Source organism: Corythoichthys intestinalis, chromosome 20 (assembly GCF_030265065.1).
Source record: "Corythoichthys intestinalis isolate RoL2023-P3 chromosome 20, ASM3026506v1, whole genome shotgun sequence".
NCBI classification, from domain to species: Eukaryota; Metazoa; Chordata; class Actinopteri; order Syngnathiformes; family Syngnathidae; genus Corythoichthys; species Corythoichthys intestinalis.
This window is the reverse complement of record NC_080414.1, coordinates 6,106,875-6,120,003: the sequence shown is the minus strand read 5'-3', so window position 1 is coordinate 6,120,003 and position 13,129 is coordinate 6,106,875. Positions and strand designations below refer to the sequence as shown.

Below are 13,129 nucleotides of genomic sequence, written 5' to 3'. Positions count from 1 at the left end.
CATGGCGCATTAAGCCCCCGAACTATTTTTGTCTGTTTTACCCTGGAGACCCCCGTTTACAGACACCGCGCAACCGCTTTTGTTTCAACCCAGCCATAAAATGAAGTAATTATTTTTATTATTTAAAATGTAAAACATTTTTAGCTTAGAATCATGAATTGATGTCTAATATTTAGTTTTTTAAAAAAAAGACTTTATAAAATTATTCACTGGCCTATTTTAAACTTTTCAACAAATTACGTCACAATGAAAAAATTGTGTCTTTAAATAGGTTATAATAGGTCATAACTCTCGCTTAATTGTAATTTTTTTGTTTGTTTTTATCGTCACATTTTCCCCGATATTCTATATGATAAATAATGGATCCAAACAGAGAAAATTTAAGATAAAAAAAACATTTAAAAGGGTAAATATATGAAAAAGAAAATCTCGACAACTCCTTGATGTCTGCGATTTCTGCATCGCGACCCTTGTTATATTACCATGTTTCACCCATAAATTCCCCAAAAAATCCAGCTGTGGCCATTCACAGCTCTGTCTTGACACTCGGTGAGACATGCGAGACAGAGTTTTTGGATAGAAACAAGGAAAGTATGCGATAATATCTTGTTAAAATCATGGTGTCTTTAATTATGCTCTCTCATGCTTTCACCTCAAGTTAGGGTTTAGGGGTTGAATTTTTTTTTGGTTTTGTTAAATGCCTTCCTGTTCAAAAAAAAAAAAAATCCCCCAGAAAAATGAGATTTTATGCTTTCCAATGATGTAGCCAAGGGCGTAAGTTTGGTCTTAATATTTGCAGGGACAATATAACAGCATAACCAGCATGTACACTTTTTGCTGGGGACGGGACATTAATTAGACCAAACATATTTGGTGAATGGGGGCCAGGGCTACATTTTTCACCAATATGAACCTAATTAATTGATAGGCTAAAGGATTACTGCAAAAATAAATCTGTATTGTATCTGTATTTTCACACTGCACATTTATAATGTCCTAATCTGATATTTTTTGTTAAATCTAGTCAAATAATTTTCTCCATCTTTTTTTGAGTGTTAAAGGCTACTTAACAGATTAATGCATCAGATTCTTCCATTTACTTTAAGTAAATATTACTATTTGTTCGTAATGAGCCGATACATCTAAAGGTTGGTCATTTTTCACCTAAACCAAGATTATTTTTTTTTCAAATAATGTTTTGAACAATATTCTTGAACTAAGAACATTTCTGACGAACAAGTTTTTCTTTTAAGATTAAATATACAAACTTTTTTTGCTTAAAATAAGTCTGTTAGGCTTATTTTCAGCTGTCTTATTTCAAGAAATCTCAGTTAGTAAAATAGACTTGAAGCACTGTAGCAGTGGCAAAATTAGTGGAGTGTTCCTCACCTCCACAACATTGACGTCTTTTTACATTACTTACAGTGGCTGCTGCTGGCGGAAAAAAACTTGTAATATCCCTCGTCCTTGAAGGGGGCGGACTGGCACATTCAGGGAGTGAAAAGGGGTCAGTGTAAGTCTGAACATAATGAAAGTGCTGTCATTCACTTAATGATGGTAGGAGCAATTCTATCCTTACAACATATAGGAGGAAAAGCTAAATGACCTATATAACTGAAGTCATTATATAATGCAAATAAGGTTGCTTTAAAGTTGCTGGGGATAATTTGAGCATCCTGAAAAGTTGGTAGTGTTATGTCACTACCATCCCTATGCAAACCTATGCCCTTGGATGTATCACACATGCTTTGGCACAATTTTGAAATTTGGCCAAATTGGGAGTCTCAGAGCAGAACTTCAAGTCACCTCAGTGTTTTCCGCCATATACATATCAGGTTGTTTTCATTATTTTATATTTGGAGGAGAAAAAAAAGGGGGTAAACATGTCTTATATGTATCTCTTTTTAATGCTGTTAAATCTGAATAAATACATTGAACACAACCGCCATTTTTTTTTCTTATGTAAATACCGTAATTTCCAGACTATAAAGCGCACTGAATTAAAAGCCGCACCGTCTAAATTTCAAAACAATTTAGAAATAAATCCACATATGATGTACCTGACTGTAAGCCACACGTGTCCATGTCTTAACATTAGATATTTTACATAGATGTTTCGCAAAAATTTGATTGATCAAAAACATATTTATTAACGAAATAAACACGGATCAACACCACCAACTCGTGATGTCTGAATGCTTATAAACAAAGTAACTTTAAAAAACAGGTCACAACAAAGATATACAATCCATTTTACCTTGTCTTCTTAACTTGAAGTGGATGCAATCCTCTTAAAAACGGTTAACGGCTAGCGCTCACCCTTATATAGCAACTTTGTTGTGATATACTGTAGCAATAAAGTCCTCCAAGTGTCAGTTCAAAACGGCTAATCAACGCTAGCATAGCGTTCTCTTGTCGTAGCAAATAGTGGATGCCCATTCATTTTAAATTGTTCTTTTGTAGTAGCATAACATATCAGATGGAGCCATGTTCATCTATAAAATCTTGATTTTTTTTGAGTACGTCTGACAAGTTTCTGGCAAGTTTTATCAGTGCAAGTGTAGCGGCTGAAAGCTATGTCATGGCAAAATTTGGAAAGCCATTCTTTTAACATATGTCTAATCCAAAAAAATTTTTTAACAAGAAAATATGAAGCTCGTTTGTCAAAAAAAATTAATAATAATTAGAGATGTCCCGATCGATCGGCATCGATCGGGTCCGATCACGTCATTTTCAAAGTATTGGAATCGGCAAAAAAATATCGGCCATGCCTTTTTTTTAATATATATATATAATTTTTTTTTTTTTTAATTAAATCGTTTTCTAATTGTATTTAACGTTACAGACATAATATGTCTCACTCTTCCAGAGTCTTTAGTTTAGGCTTAAGGTAGGGTTATCAAATTTATCCTAATAACGGCGGTAATTAATTTTTTGATAATGTATCACGTTAAAATATTTAATGCAATTAATGCATGCGCTGCACGACCCACTCATGCATTGTCGCGCTCAATCTGTAATTGGCGCCGTTTTACCTATATAGAGAGATAAAAGGCAGCGTAAAACGAGTAGAGAGAATTTTGGCAGCCTTTGGAGCCTTTTTTTAATTGGCTAAAACCTTACAATGCCTCTCCCTATGATTAGAAATATCATGGGAAGCAATGTGGGGAAGCAAGGTAGCAATTGATCTTTTTCTTAACACCTCATGTTATTTGCCAACGCAGAGAAGATATATCAATTGGTAGCACTACGCACAGTCATGGTTCCACTTCCCATCATGCATTTGGGCATGACTACAGTATAATTTACTGAAAGCTCAACAAATACACTAGATGGCAATATTTAGTCACAATATACAAAGTCACAAGTCTTTCTATCCGTGGATCCCTCTCACAGAAAGAATGTCAATAATGTAAATGCCATCTTGAGGATTTATTGTCATAATAAACAAATACAGTCGTTATGTACTGTATGTTGAATGTATATATTCGTCCGAGTTTTATTCATTTTTTTCTTAATGCATTGCCAAAATGTATATGATCGGGAAAAATTATCTGGAATGATTGGAATTGAATCGGGAGCAAAAAAAAAGCAATCGGATCGGGAAATATCGGGATCGGCAGATACTCAAACTAAAACGATTGGGATCGGATCGGGAGCAAAAAAAAACATGATCGGAACAACCCTAATAATAAAAAGCCGCTTCCTTATAAAAGCCGCAGGGTACAAAAAGTAAGAAAAAAGTAGCAGATTATAGTCCACAAATTACGGTAAACTCTGCCTCCAATTTGCGGGGGTGGGGGGCGGCGAAAAACGAGCAATCACTATTATCACTAGTATTATTATTTGATTCTATGGTAGTACAATAATTATCTTGCATTCTCTCAATCTATTATTTTTACTTCTATCTGTAGGTATTATTGTAACTTCCCCTACTTTAGAAAAGTATTGAATGCAACTCCAAAAGACTATACCAATATTTATATATGTTTAAAACTGTGAAGTCTTATAACCTAAGCGTAAACATCAAATTTGAAAAATACTGAAAAAAGAAGACCTTTGCAATGGCATGAAATACAAATGTCAAATCACTGGATTTTTGGCATTTCCCCCTATAATGCAGGCTCCTTAACCCAGGATTTATAGCCCAGATGTAATGGAAATGTTGTAAAACAAACACAACTAATAAAACAAGCAGGCTGTCAGCCTAGTGCACGTAATTACATTAGTGTTGTCAGGCCATGGGGAAACAAAGGAGGAATGTTTGTCGGGAATAATTGCTGAATTGTCTGGAAAAGAGTTCACTTTTACTGCATGGCATTGGTCTACACCATTCTGTTTGGTTGGACATATGTAGTACTCTCTATGGACTTTTTTCAAGATTGGCCTATATATAGCCAAAACAATAGAATTTATGTTTGCTGTTTGGGTTCTAATTTTTCTCATACTGTATAAGTTAAGCGATATGTTGGCTTGCTCATATATCGGGCCGATACTGTATGTGGACTTTTTTTCCCCCAATATCGGCCGATATACAGTAATAGTATAACTGTTATGTTCAGTGTCTGGGTGATGATCTTTCTTATAAAAGACAGATATATCGATCAGCCGATATATCGGGCCGATATGTGGACTTTTTTTCAAGATCAACCATTGGGCTATATAAAGCCGATATGATAGACGAACTTATGTTAGCTGTTTGGGTGCTAATCTTTCTTATATAAGTCTACCGATATGTTGGCTATCTAATATATCGGGCCGATATATACTTTTTTTCCACGATCGGCCGATATTATAGCATAACTTATGTTCATAATTTTGGGTGATGATCTTTCTTATAAAGGTCGACTGATATATTGGTCAGCCAATATATTGGGCCGATATATGGACTTTTTTTCAAGATCAACCATTGGGCTATATAAAGCTGATATAATAGATGAATTTATGTTAGCTGTTTGGGTGATGATCTTTCTTATAAAGGTCGACCGATCTATTGGTCAGTCGATAGATCGGGCCGATATCTGGACTTTTTTTTTCAAGATTGGCCATTGAGCTACATATTGCTGATACAATAGAAAACCTGCGTTTGCTGTTTGGGTGCTAATCTTTCTTTTATAAGTCTACCGATATGTTGGCTAGCTAATATATCGGGCAGATATGTGGACCTTTTTTTCACGATCAGCCAATATAATAGCATTACTTCTGTTCAGAATTTTGGGTGATGATCTTTCTTATAAAGGTTGACCGATATATTGGTCAGCCGATATATCGGGCTGATATATGGACTTTTTTTTTCAAGATCAACCATTGGGCTATATAAAGCTGATATAATAGACGAACTTATGTTAGCTGTTTGGGTGAGGATCTTTCTTATAAAGGTCGACCGATATATTGGTCAGCCGATATATCGGGCTGATATATGGACTTTTTTTTTCAAGATCAACCATTGGGCTATATAAAGCCGATATAATAGACGAACTTATGTTAGCTGTTTGGGTGCTAATCTTCCTTATGTAAGTCTACCGACTTTTTTTTGAAGATTGGCCATTGAGCTACATATAGCCGATATAATAGAAAAACCTGTGTTAGCTGTTCGGGTGTGAATCTTTCTTGTATGAAACAACCGCTATTTTGGCTAGCTCGTATATCGGGGCAATATATAGCTCATATATCGGGCCAATATATGGACCTTTTTTCAAGACGTCGGCAATCAGCTAAAAAAATTTTTTTAAAATCTGTATCAGTCTTTGAAAGTCCCATATTGGACAACCTCTAGTTATAATTGTTTGGTATAGTGTATCTACTTTGTATATCATTGGCTGTATTCTGAGCACTTTAACTGAGGATGCTCACCAAGCAAAGTGAATTGAAAGGAATTCTTGACAAGACATTTCCTCTGGAAATAGAAACTCGAGATTATGTATTTTTTCATGTCGGCCAAATAAAAAGAAATGCATTTTGATCATTTCTATGCTGATGGACATTTTGTATGTCCTCCCTGACTTTTAATCTCCTGTGTTCCAATTCACTGGATTCCTGATGACCTCGTATAACCTTGCTTTGCGCAAATTATATCCCCGATGTTGATGTAAATCCAACTTGCTTTCATATTGATGTACTATTTTCTATGTAAAAGGTTACACCTGGATAATAATGGCAAGTCTCTGTAAGCGCAGAGATTTGTGCAGAATGCATTATTTTTTAGGTGTATTTGATGGCATTATAAAGAATACTGATGTACACTAGTTCAGGCAGTCGGTCTTAAACTTTTGAGGATCTGGGTTTAAATCCCATGTGTATTTTTCCCACGCTCGCGTGGGCTTTTTTCCCCCCAGTAATTTTCCCAAAACACGAGCCACTGGCAACTCAAGTGAGATGTCATTTTATATATATATTTTTTGAGTGATTTATAGTTTTATGGTTGTGATAAAAACTAAGGGATTTATTATGCCTTGGTGATATATATGCAAATGATGATTTCTTCTGGATTCTTGCTTTATGGAAATTGCTGTTTTCATCAGATTTACCCTTATTCCAAACAGCCATCAAATCAATGTTTCATGAGAGATGATAAATAGCATTCACGTGTAATAATATACAGATTCACTGGCACTAAAGCGAAAGCACCATTTACTTTTTGAGTCTTCTATCGATCTCCAAACCTCAATTTCTGGGACGTTTTTGAGGTGGGGTTCGTTCTTATGCTTAGATTGAATTGATTTAGCTTCCTGCTGTCCTTTGCAAACATTTTTAGACACAGTAAACAGACTGGTCTTTCCTCGTCTGCCACTGTATTAAAAGACAGAGCCGAACGCTACATACGCTTTGTCATATTTAGAGATGTCCCAATCGGACATGCCTTTTTTTAATGTATATATATATTTTAATTAAATCGTTTTCTAATTGTATGTAACGTTACAGACAAAATATCTTACACTCATCCAGAGTCTGTAGTTTTGGCTTAAAGTAGGGCTATCAAATTTATCGAGTTAACGGCGGTAATAACATTTAAATATTTAACGCAATTAACGCATGCGCTGCACTACCCACTCACGCATTTTCGCGTTCAATCTATAATGGCCCCATTTTACGTATTCATAGAGTTAAAAGGCAACCTTAAATGAGTAGAGAGAATTTTGGCAGCTTTTGAAGCCTTTTTTTTAATTGGCTAAAGCCTTACAATCCCTCTCCCTACAATTAGAAATATCGTGGGAAGCAAAGTGGGGAAGAAAGGTAGTAACTGATATTTTTCTGATTGATCCCTATGTTATTTCCCAACGCAGAGAAGATATATCAATTGGTACCACTACGCACAGTCATGGTTGCACTTCCGATCATGCATTTGGGCAGAATAGTTAAATGGCTACAGTATCATTTACTGAAAACTCAAGAAATACACTAGATGGCAATATTTAGTCACAATATACAAAGTCACATTTATGCTTTAAGAATTACAAGTCTTTCTATCCGTGAATCCCTCTCACAGAAAGAATGTTAATAATGTAAATGCCATCTTGAGGGTTTATTGTCATAATAAACAAATGTATGTTATATGTATAACTGTATGTTAAATGTATATATTCGTCCGAGTTTTATTCATTTTTTTCTTAATGCATTGCCAAAATGTATATGATCGGAAAAAATTATTGGGAATGATTGGAATCGAACGGGGAGCAAAAAAAAAAAGCAATCGGATCGGGAAATATCGGGATCGGCAGATACTTAAACTAAAACGATCGGGATCGGATCGGGAGCAAAAAAACATGATCGGAACAACCCTAGTCATATTTCCTTGTCTTAGCTCTCCATATCTCCAGTGCTCGTTGCTGTGTGCTCTTGTTTGGTTAAAATAATACTGTGCACGCTCTAATAATGAGAGTGCCACTGCCACCTACTGAGTGGGTGTGCAATTACACTTTATTCTAGTACAGCAAAAATGTTCCCCGAGGTCACATGCGCTACCCCGGCATAGCTCTGTGCCCCACTATTTGAGAAGTACTGACTTGGCATAAGTATAATTATTCAAAATGGAAGAATAGGCATGCAAATGTATGTAAAAATTGCAATCATATATCTAAACATCTTGTACAGTGGTATGAAAAAGTATCTGAACCTTTAATTTTTCACATTTCTGCATAAAATCACCAAATCTGATCTGAATTTTGTCAAAATCACACTGATGAAAAAACAGTGTCTGCTTTAACTAAAACCACCCAAACATTTATAGTTTTTCTTATTTTATTGAGGATAGCATGCAAATAATAACAGAAGGAGGGGGGGGGGGGGGAGTAAGGCAGTGGTGTCCAAACTATTCCACATAGGGCCGCAGTGGGTGCGGGTTTTTGTTCAAACCCATCATGAGGACAATCTTTCACCAATCTGGTGTCTCACAAGTGTAATCAGTTGATTGCAGTCAGTTGCTGCTTGTTTTAGCACAAACTTCATTGGTTAAACGGTCTGTGCTCGATTGGTATGAAAAAAAAACAGGACCCTGACCAACAGCCCTTGAGGACAGGTTTGGACACCCATGAAGTAAGGGAACCATCACATTTAATATTTTGTGCCCCCCCTTTGGCAGCAATATCTTCAACCAGATGCTTCCAGTAGCTGCAGATTAGTCGAACACATTGATCAGGACTAATCTTGGCCCATTCTTCTCTACAAAACTGCTGTAGTTCAGTCAGATTCCTGGAATGTCTGGCATGAGTCACTGTCTTAATGTCATGCCACAGCATCTCAATGGGGTTCAAGTCTGGACTTTGACTTGGCCACTCCAGAACGTGTATTTTGTTCTTTTAAAACCATTCTGAAGCTGATTTACTTCTGTGTTTTGGATCATTGTCATGTTACAGCATCCATCCTCTTTTTAGCTTCAACTGTCTTACAGAAGGCCTCATGTTTTCCTGCAAAACATCCTGATAAACGTTTGAATTCATTCTTCCATTAATGATCGCAAGTTGTCCAGGCCCTGATGTAGCAAAACAGCCCTAAATCACGATGCTTCGTTCATCATGCCTCACGGTGGGGATAAGGTGTTAATGTTGGTGAGCTGTTCCATTTTTCCTCCGCACATGACGTTGTGTGTTACTCCCAAACAATTCAACTTTGGTTTCATCAGTCCACAAAATATTTTGCCAGAACTTCTGTGGAGTGTCAAAGTGCCTTTTTGCGAACATTAAATGACCAACAATGTTTGGGGTTTTTTAGACAGCAGTGTCTTCCTCCGTGGAGTCCTCCCATGATACCATTCTTGGTTTTACATATGGCTGATGTGTGCAGAGATATTGGACTGTGCCAGTGATTTCTGTAAGTCTTCAGCAGATACTCTAGGGTTCTTTTTTTACCTCTTTACCTCTAGTATTCTGCGCAGAACTCTTGGTGTAATCTTTGATGGACGGCCACTCCTTGGGAGAAAACCAACCGTGCCAAACTCTCTCCTTTTATAGACAACTTCTGTCGATTGATGAACATCCTGACTTTTACAGATGGCTTTGTGTCCTTTCCCAACTTTACACAAATCAACAGTGCCTAATCGTAGGTCTTCAGACAGCTCTTTTGACCGAGCCATGATGCACATCAAACAATGCTTCTCATCAAGACAATTCTTACCAAGTGTGTGTTTTATAGTGGGCAGGGCAGCTTTAAACCACTCATCAGTGATTGGGCACACACTTGACTTAAATTGTTTGATAGAAATTACTTTCGATTGCTCTTTAAGTCTCCTAAGGCAGAGGGTTCACTTACTTATTTTTACCCCTTCTGTCATTGTTTGCATGCTATCCTCAATGAAATATGAAAACCTATAAATGTTTGGGTGGTTTTAGTGAAAGTAGACACTTTTTTTCATCTGTGTGATTTTGACAAATGTCAGATCACATTTGATGGTGATTGTATGCAGAAATGTGAGAAATTCCAAAAAGTTCAGATTCTTTTTCATGCCAGTGTAAATGATGAAAAAGGGGATAAACAGATTACTAATTGCATTAAAAGGTCCCGTTGTAATAAAATAGATATAGAAATATTAGGGCTGCAGCTATCGAATATTTTAATCGTCGATTAATCGATGGACTAGTTAGTTCGAATAATCGAGTAATTGGATAAAGAACATGGAAAATTTAAAATACCTGAGCTGAGCCTAAAACGGTATATATATATATATATATATATATATATATATATGTATATATATATATATTAGAGATGTCCCGATCGATCGGCAGATCGGGTCCGATCACGTCATTTTCAAAGTATCGGAATCGGCAAAAATATATCGGCCATGCCTTTTTTATATATATGTTTTAATTCAATCGTTTTCTCACTGTATTTAACGTCACAGACATAATATATTACACTCATCCAGTCTGTGATGACAACGCTTTACCGTTAAAGACAGGTTAAAGGCAGCGCAATATGAGTTGAGACAACTTTAGTAGCCTTTAAAGTCTTTCTTCAATTGGCTAATACCTTGCAATCCCTCTTCCTATGATTAGAATTATCATGGGAAGCAATGTGACGAAACAAGGTGGCAATAGATCTTTGTCTTTACACCTCAAGTTATTTCCCAAAGCAGAGAAGATATATGCATGGATAGCACGACGCACAGTCATGGTTTTACTTCCCATCATGCATTGGGGCATGCCTGCAGTATCATTTACTGAAAGCTCAACAAATACACTAGATGGCAATATTTAGTTACAATACACAAAGTCACAAGTCTTTCTATCCGTGGATCCCTCTCACAGAAAGAATGTTAATAATGTAAATGCCATCTTGAGGATTTATTATCATAATAAACAAATACAGTACTTATGTACTGTATGTTGAATGTATATAATCGTCCGAGTTTTATTCTTTTTTTTTCTTAATGCATTGCCAAAATGTATATGATCAGGAAAAATTATCGGGAATGATTGGAATTGAATCGGGAGCAAAAAAAAGCAATCGGATCGGGAAATATCGCGATCGGCAGATACTCAAACTAAAATGATCAGGATCGGATCGGGAGCAAAAAAACATGAACGGAACAACCCTTATATATATATATATATATATATATATATATTTAAATGATGATCTATGTACAACAAAAGAACAATTGGCTAACTTACATAAAAAACACTCCGCTAGCATAAATGCTATAAAATGCTAAAAGTTTTTTTTTTTTTTTTTTAACAATGCTCTTAACAAATGGTTCAGACACATATTCCCACAAAAAAAAAAAACGGCTAAATATACCTACCGGTATAAACTAAATTATGAATGCATTAAAAAAACATTTGCTCAAACAAAACTTAGCTTACGTTGGTCTTAACAGGGAGCAGTTGGATTCAGCCATGTGAAAAGAGGCAGACTGGAGGGGAGTGTATCCCCCTAATCAAATAAAACTAAATGCAAACACTTTCAAAATGAACCATTACAACGCCACTTTAATTAAACGAATACTGGAAGCAACAAAATTTAATTTGAATATTTTTTTTTTCTAATCGAATACTCCAGTTATTCGATTAATCATTGCAGCACTAATGTATAAACAACTGTCTCAAACAGCCAATTTAATGAACTATAAAAAAAAATTCCCCCTATAGGTTTGAAATCACTGTGTAGGTTAGGCTGTGTATTGAATCATGCAAAAGAATTGTGCTCATGTTATTATTAGCACACAGAATAATCTGGAACTGATCCAGTGCCAGAAATAGAACAGTTTATATCACTCTCACTCACTGGAAGAGACATGTAATTATGTATTTAGCATTAAAATACAGTATATTTGCGCTTATGATTTATTCAACTTGTTATCTAAGAATCTTCTTCATCTATCCAAAATGTTTTGCCAAGTCTACTTCTTCTATTTGGTTTAATTAATTCCAGATTTCACTATTAAAAAAAAGTAAATTATGTAACAGTACCAAGATGAGAGTGCTGAGGACATTTCCAGTCAATATAAATGTGTTAACACGCCTGTCTGTAGCTATATCAAATCACATGTGCATGACCTTGATTTTTCCAATCATTCACATGAGGTGGGCTATTTGCAATCATGTTGCGTGTTCGCATGATGGGTGTTGTCCTAAAATAATATTTATCACACGTAATCTCACAACATTCTGTATTAGTAATTCCTTGTCTCCTGTTTGGAAAATGTGGTCGAGAGGAGGAAAACGGGGGGCTAACGAGAACAGTGGCCTCATTTAAACTGGATAGATTCTGTGTGTGGCTGCGTGCGTTTGAGCGTGGCTGCGAGTGTGTGAGAGACTGTTGAGTCAGGTATTGCGAGAGATGCTGGCTCCATAGAGACTAGTGCTGGGCGATATGACGATATTTTGAGGAAACGATTGTAGTAAATGTAAAAGCATCTAAAAAAAAAAAAACAGTAGTGGTAATGCTATAAAGCACCACATGACTTAAAGTGTGTACGACACCAAAAAGCATGTTGATTTAATATTTCACGCGGTGTTTTATACCCCTGAATGAAATGGACCGCTTGGATGTGTGTGGAAGCAATAGTTTTGTATATTCAATATACAGTCCCTGACAAAAGTCTTGTCGCTTATCCATTTTGTAGAAACAATTGCTAATACCATACCATTTATTTCAGACATGTCCAAAGTCCGGCCCGGGGGCCAAATGCGGCCCGTGAACAAATTTCATTCGGCCCCCCACCTCTGTCATAAAATCATTAACGTCTGGCCCGCACACAGACTTAATAAATTGGTCAGCAGTACTGCTACCAGCATATGAAGTAGCTTGCACACTAAATGCTACTCCTCATTTACCCACTAAAAGGCAGCAGCACTCTAAGCAATAATACCCAGTGTGACCCTTCCAATTTTCTAAAATGGCGATAATCAACAACAAAAAAGAAAGTTGACTGCGTTGGCCAACACTTCAAGGATAGGTGAAAATTGGACTATTTCTTCACTAAAATATGCAACAACTGTGTCCGCCTCATTTGCAGAGAGACAGTCACTGTTTTTAAAGAGTTCATTGTGAGGTGATATTACCATAAAAGGTAGAGGTGTGCAAAATTTCCGATTCTTAGATTATTCGCGATTCGGCCGTGGAAGATTCGAGAACGATTCACAAACATCCAAATTCCGATTATTGAAATATGCCAAGTAAAGCAGAAGTA

General features: G+C 36.2%; 1 protein-coding gene across 1 annotated transcript in view; it reads right to left on the bottom strand.

Moving 5' to 3' along the window:
* The window catches only part of ankrd33ba (ankyrin repeat domain 33ba), a 33,038-nt gene that overhangs the window by 10,135 nt on the left and 9,774 nt on the right, over nt 1-13,129 (bottom strand). The gene's annotated exons all lie outside the window — the stretch shown is intronic.